Source organism: Lygodium microphyllum, chromosome 26, assembly GCF_053477565.2.
Source record: "Lygodium microphyllum isolate KBCC chromosome 26, Lygodium_microphyllum_v1.1.10, whole genome shotgun sequence".
NCBI lineage: Eukaryota > Viridiplantae > Streptophyta > Polypodiopsida > Schizaeales > Lygodiaceae > Lygodium > Lygodium microphyllum.
In genome coordinates this window covers 8060127-8067500 of record NC_141160.1, presented here as the reverse complement: position 1 = coordinate 8067500, position 7374 = coordinate 8060127, and the positions used below count along the sequence as shown (strand labels likewise).

The following is a 7374-nucleotide window of genomic DNA, read 5'->3' as shown; positions in this document are numbered from 1 at the left end:
TCAATCGCGGTAATTTCAGCTCCAATAGCGTATATTTAAGTTGTTGCAGTTAAAAAGCTCGTAGTTGGATCTCGGGGCGGGGCGTGCGGTCCGCCTCCTTTGGTGTGCACTGATCGCCCTGCCCTTTCTGTCGGAGACGCGCTCCTGGACTTAATTGGCTGGGATGTGGATTCGGCGATGTTACTTTGAAAAGATTAGAGTGCTCAAAGCAAGCCTATGCTCTGAATACATTAGCATGGAATAATGCAATAGGACTTTGGTTTTATTTTGTTGGTCTTTGGGACCGGAGTAATGATTAATAGGGACAGTTGGGGGCATTTGTATTTCATTGTCAGAGGTGAAATTCTTGGATTTATGAAAGGCGAACCACTGCGAAAGCATTTGCCAAGGATGTTTTCATTAATCAAGAACAAAAGTTGGGGGCTCGAAGACGATAAGATACTGTCCTAGTGTCAACCATAAACGATGTCGACTAGGGATTGGCGGATGTTATTTTGATGACTTCGTTAACACCTTATGAGAAATCAAAATTTTTGGGTTCCGGGGGGAGTATGGTTGCAAGGCTGAAACTTAAAGGGATTGATGGAAGGGCACCACAAGGAGTGGAGCCTGCAGCTTAATTTGACTCAACGCGGGGAAACTTACCAGGTCCAAACATGGTAAGGATTGATAGATTGAGAGCTCTTTCTTGATTCTATGGGTGGTCGTGCATGGCCGTTCTTAGTTTGTGGAATGATTTGTCTCGTTAATTCCGTTAACGAACGAGACCTCAGTCTACTAACTAGTTACACGAAGGATCCTCTTCGTGGCCAACTTCTTAGAGGGACTATGGCCGTCTAGGCCATGGAAGTTTGAGGCAATAACAGGTCTGTGATGCCCTTTGATGTTCTGGGGCGTATGCGCGCTATACTGATGAATTCAACGAGTTTACCACTTGGGCCGAGAGGTCTGGGTAATCTTTTGAAATTTCATCGTGATGGGGATATATCATTGCAATTATTGATCTTCAACGAGGAATTCCTAGTAAGTACGAGTCATCAGCTCGCGTTGACTACGTTCCTGCCCTTTGTACACACCGCCTGTCGCTCCTACCGATTGAATGGTCTTGTGAAGTTTTTGGATTGCGGCGACGCTGGTGGTTCACCACCGGTGATGTTGTGAGAAGTTCATTAAGCCTTATCATTTAGAGGAAGGAGAAGTCGTAACAAGGTTTCCGTAGGTGAACCAATGGAAGGATCATTGACACACATTTGTGAGAACAATGCGAACCGTGGAATGTCCGTAAGGGATCACGCTTGGAGGCGCGGTTGGCATCCTCTCTCCCCTCGTTAGAGTCGGGCGACAGTGGGGCAGGCTATACTTCGGGGTTGTCTCGCGACCGTGCGGGTGGAGGAGGAAGGAGGGATGCCTTTGGCCTCTCTCCCTTGCTCGGGGTGATCCCCCTCCGTCGTGCCCGTTCGGGCACGCCGCCGCCTTGATAAACCCTTTGCCCCTCCCCGCACGCGGGGGTGGCAGGAGGAACTTAATAAACCTTGTCTTGTTTGAGATTCCTCCCCTCAGGAGGATCGAAAAACAAAACACAACGACTCTTAGCAATGGATATCTTGGCTCTTGCAACGATGAAGAATGCAGCAACATGCGATACGTAGTGTGAATTGCAGAATTCCGCGAATCATGGAGCCTTTGAATGCAACTTGCGCCCGCGGCTCGTCCAAGGGCATGCTTGCTTGAGGGTCCCTAACTCCCCCACATCCTCTCCCCTTCTTCGGGGGAGGGTGGAATTGGTCGTCCGCGCTCAGACTTGATGCCACGGTTGGCTGAAATGTATCAGCAGCACCGTGCAGTGATGTTGCTCCGCAAGGGTGGTTCGTCTTCTCGTCGAGGTGGTGGCTATTTGCAGGTGTCTCTTCCAAGGTGCACGTGTTGGATTGGGCTCTTCGAAGCCGGGGCTTGCCCTCGGCGACCCGAAATGCAACTCCTATCTCAAATCAAGCAAGGCTATTCGTTGAGTTTAAGCACATCACTAAACGGAGGAAAAGAAACTAACCAGGATTTCCCTAGTAGTTGCGAGCGAATTGGAAAGAGCCGAGCTTGAAAATCGCACGGCCTTGCCGTGCGAATTGTAATCTGGAGAGGCGTCCTTTGCGGCGGACCAAGCCCAAGTCCCCCCTGGAAAGGGGCGTTAGAGAGGGTGAGAGCCCCGTCGAGCTCGGACCCTTTCGCTCCACGAGGCGCCGTCGATGAGTTGGGCTGTTTGGGAATGCAGCCCTAAGTGGGTGGTAAATTCCATCCAAGGCTAAATATGGGCAAGAGACCGATAGTGAATAAGTACCTCGAGGGAAAGATGAAAAGGACTTTGAAAAGAGAGTTAAAAAGTGCTTGAAATTGTTGGGAGGGAAGCGAATGGAGGCCGCGGGTACGCCCTGGTCAGATGCCGAACGGTGCGAATTGGTCCGCCGCTCGACGCGGGGCGCTGGTCAGCGTGGGCCGGTGTGGCGGGACAAGAGCTGGCTTTAGATGGCTCGCTGATGCTGTCGCGTCGGCCAGGGAATGAAGCGTGCACCACTTGTGGCGGGCTCTGCACTTGCACGCTCGGGACGCTTCCGCTCTGGGCTTTCCATCCTATCCATCTTGAAACATGGACCAAGGAGTCTAAAATGTACGCGAGTTGGTGGGTGGCAAACCCATGGAGGCGCAAGGAACCTGACAGGTGGGATCCCCTTCACGGGGTGCACCATCAATCGACCATGATCTTCTGTGAAAGGTTTGAGTGGGAGCATACTTGGGACCCGAAAGATGGTGAACTATGCCTGAGCAGGGCGAAGCCAAAGGAAACTTTGGTGGAGGCTTGTAGTGATACTGATGTGTAAATCGTTCGTTAGATTTGGGTATAGGGGCGAAAGACTAATCGAACCATCTAGTAGTTGGTTCTCTCCGAAGTTTCCCTCAGGATAGCTGGAGCTCCTTGCAGTTTTATGAGGTAAAGCGAATGATTAGAGGCATCGGGGGTGAAACACCCTCTCATCGTGAGTGGTTTTCTAATTATACAGGGGGTTGACATGGTGTTGTCCATCTTGGGGACAACTATGCATGTGACATTGCAGGTATTGGTAGTGTGCAGTTGCAGTTTCAACTTGGTTTTGTCTTCACACTTTAGCATGTATGGCATGTATCTCAGCTCAAGAAGAGCTTGATTAGCACAGGGTAGCTAGATGATGATAGATTTCATACCACCTTTGGTGATGGGAAATGGAAGATCTGTAAGGGATCTAGAGTGATTGCTAGAGGTTGTAAAAGTGATACCTTGTATCCTCTCCATGTACCTAGTGCGCGTGACCATGTTGTTGCCGTGATCGAGCAGCTATGTGTTTCTTTGTGGCATGGCCGGTTGGGACACATGAGTTAGACTGGAATGAAAGTGCTTTCTCGTTTGTGTTACTTGTCTTGTCTTCGTTATATTGATTTTGAGTATTGTGATCATTGTGTTTATGGTAAACATGCATAGATGTCTCGTAAGAAGTCTCTTTCGTTGAAATCTTCCCCTCTAGAGTTAGTACATTCCGATGTATGTCAGATGCCAGGGTTATCTTTAGGGGGAAATAAATATTTTGTCACCTTTGTCGATGATTCTACACGGAAGGTATGGTTTTATCCTATTTGTAGCAACAACGAACTGCTTGACTAGTGGTTGAAAATTAGACTGATAAGACACATAAGTGTCTTCGCTCTGACAATGGTGGGGAATATGTGTCCCAGGTGTCAATAATTGCGTGGTGGGGGGACTTACTCAAGATGCTCACTCAAGAAGAGACAAGAAGAGAGATGGAGGCCAAAACGTTTTCTTGCTGATTTCTTCTTCTTCTTCCACACACTTTACAATGTACACAAAGTATAGATAAGATACAACATAAAGGAAAGTGGCCTACTAAGTCAAACAATGCATAACCGACTACACTAGTCGACTGGCGCTATAACTATATCAGCTGTAAATAGGTGTAATAACCTGAATATAATAAGTAATGAGTCAGTGGCCATGTGAGAGTCATAATGACCACCGACGTGCTAAGTGTAGACGTGTGGACCCATCTAACCAGGCGGTCCATCATCCATGTCCACATGTGTTGAGCTTGTAATCTCAACACTCCCCCTCAAGCTCAACTGCATCTCTGCAACTCCAAGTAAGCTTCGAAACTTTTGAAGCTTTTTTGTACCCAACGCCTTTGTGAAGATGTCAGCTATCTGATCCTGTGTGCTGACATACACCAAGTCAATCTCACCTGCTAGTACCTTCTCTCTCACAAAGTGGTAGTGTACCTCAATATGTTTTGTCCTGGCATGGAACACAGGGTTCCTAGCCAACTTTATACTGCTCATGTTGTCACAATAAATGACAACTGGACCTTCCACCTGCACATCCAAATCAACCAATAACTTTTGCAGCCATACTATCTCACATGCTGCAACAGCAGCACCTCTATACTCAGTCTCTGTACTCGACAAAGCAACTGTAGATTGCTTTTTGTTGCTCCAAGCAACTGCTGCATTACCAAGAGAGAACATATATCCGCTGGTAGATCTTCTATCAGACATACTACCAGCCCAATCTGCATGTGTGTATCCAAACACCTGTACATCTGTACCTGCCTCATAGAAAAGTCCATAATGTCATGTGGACTTCACATATCTCAATATGCGTCTCACTGCATCCAAGTGTGGCTTTCTAGGTACTTGCATAAACTGACTCATAAGACCAACAACGTAGCTCAAGTCTGGCCTTGTAATGGTCATATAGATCAAACTCCCCACTATCCTCCTGAACATAGTAGGGTCTTCTATCTCATCCCCAACATTAGCACTCAACTTTACATTCTGCTCCAATGGGATTGAAAGTGGTTTGCATGCTGTCATACCATACTTGGACAACATATCCAAGCCATATTGTCTTTGGGACAGCCATATACCATCATCACATCTGATCACCTCAATGCCAAGGAAGTATCTTAGATCACCTAAATCCTTCATCTCAAACTTCTTCTTCAAAAAATCCTTGACTTCAGCAATCCCACTATCACTATTACCTGTAATAATCATGTCATCCACATAGATGACTATGATGACCAAACCTGCATCTCCCTTTCTCACATAAAGTGAGTGATCAGCATCAGAAACATAAAAGCCAATATTGACAAGATACTCTCTGATCTTGTCAGACCATGCTCTAGGTGCTTGCTTGAGCCCATAGAGTGCCTTCTTCAACTTGCACACAAATATGGGATGCTTTAAATCCTCATAACCTGCTGGCTGATCCATATATACTTCTTCCTGCAAATCACCATGCAAGAAGGCATTCTTCACATCCATTTGCTGCAACCTTCAACCTTTGGCTGCTGCCAAAGCAATCACATATCTGACAGTTGCCATCCTAGCAACTGGACTGAAGGTTTCATCATAATCTATGCCATATGTCTGGGTATAGCCTTTTGCAACCAGCCTAGCTTTGTACTTGCTAATAGAACCATCTGCTGGCTGCTGCCAAAGCAATCACATATCTGACAGTTGCCATCCTAGTAACTGGACTGAAGGTTTCATCATAATCTATTTCATATGTCTGGGCATAGCCTTTTGCAACCAGCCTAGCTTTGTACCTGCTAATAGAACCATCTGCATTGTGCTTAATCTTATAAACCCACTTACATCCAATAGCTTTCTTTCCCTTTGGCAATGATACTAGATCCCAAGTCTTATTGGCCTCTAATGCAGCCATCTCCTCATCCATTGTTGCATCCCAATGAGCATGACCAACAGCCTCCTCAAAACATGTGGGCTCAACATCCTCAACTAATTTCACTATATAAGCATAATGGTGAGTTGCATAACCTTCAAAACCAAATCTTTTAACAGGGTATCTCACCCTACTAGACTTGCGTACCACTGGATCACTCAATGGAGTCTTTGCATTGACGCGTGCTCTCTGCACACCTGGAGTTTTCACTGAAGGAATGCCAAGCTCATCATCCAAGCTCTCTGAGCTACTGGAGTCTCCATCAAGCACTATATCAATGCCTTCTGACACTTTATTCTTTTCTTTATCTTTACCTCTAGTGCTACTAGATGCGCCTGAAGATGTAGAGGTACTCCTTAGTCTCCCAGACCAAGGACTACGAGATGATGTCTCTGGTCCACTAAGAGTCCGTGATTCTTGCTTTTCAGCCTGCACATGAGTGTCATGATCATGATCATCATCCAATGCATTACCACTAGATGCATACCAACTGCTCATGTCATCAAAGATGACATTCCTGCTCACTCTGAACTTACATGTGACAGGGTTATAACAGCGATACCCTTTCTGCTCTAAAGAGTATCCAATAAAGACACACTTTTTAGCCTTTGGATCTAGTTTCTTCCGCAACTCATCTGGCACATGAACATACGCAATGTAGCCAAACACTTTCAAGTGTGAGACATCAGGCTTCTTACCTGTAAAACATTCTTCGGGGGTCATACCATGAACTGCAGCTGTGGGGGTTCTGTTCATAATATAAACAGCAGTATGAACAGCCTCAGACCAAAAATGCTTAGGCATATTCTTTTCAACCATCAAGGCACGTGCAACTTCTGCAATATGCTTGTTTTTCCTTTTTGCAACCCCATTTTGCTGTGGGGTATATCTGCATGTGAACTGTCTCTTTATCCCATGAGACCTCAGAAAATCACTGAACTCATTCGAGAGGCACTCTCCCCCTCCATTTGACCTTAAGCACTTTACTTTCAAGCCTGTTTCTCTTTCAACTGCAGCCTTGAAAGTTCTAAAGTGCTCAAACGCTTCACTCTTTTCCTTCATAAAATATACCCACAGCTTTCTAGAATAATCATCAATGAATGTGACAAAGTATGAACTGCCTCCAAGAGATACATTTTGTGTAGGCCCCCAAATGTCTGTATGCACAACATCAAGGATATTTCTGCTTACATCTCTGTCATGTGAAAAGGGTTGTCTTGCGTGCTTACCAAACTGACATACTTCGCATACCTTATGAAATTCTGCAACTCTAAATGTAGGCAAACCTGTAACCAACCCTTTGGACTGCATTAATTTCAGCCTTTGTACATTTGCATATCCAATGCGTTTGTGCCAAATTTCAATGTCTGCAACAACACCTTTTCCTTTGGCATACATAACAGCATTCATAGTAGGAATTCCAGCATCCAGAGTAAACATACGTCCAACTCTACTTTCCTTTGTAACTAACCTGCACTTGTCATTGAAGTCTTCTACAAAGCAACCTTGTGCATTAAATCTGACTTGCAGACATTGCTCTACCATTTGACCCACTGACACCAAGTTCTTTGTAATAGATGGCACATGTAATA

The 7374-nt window shown here is 45.7% G+C and overlaps 2 non-coding genes across 2 annotated transcripts in view; both read left to right on the top strand.

The window, feature by feature from the left end:
- LOC148012981 (18S ribosomal RNA) overlaps positions 1–1242 on the top strand; it is a 1813-nt gene extending 571 nt beyond the window's left edge. Inside the window, exon 1 of the ribosomal RNA XR_015689003.1 lies at positions 1–1242. This exon is cut by the window's left edge and continues 571 nt beyond it. This is a non-coding gene — a ribosomal RNA (18S ribosomal RNA).
- A 342-nt stretch (positions 1243–1584) lies between these two features.
- LOC148012980 (5.8S ribosomal RNA) lies at positions 1585–1737 on the top strand. The gene has a single exon (XR_015688979.1). It is a non-coding gene; the product is annotated as a 5.8S ribosomal RNA (ribosomal RNA).
- The last annotated feature ends 5637 nt before the right edge of the window (positions 1738–7374 follow it).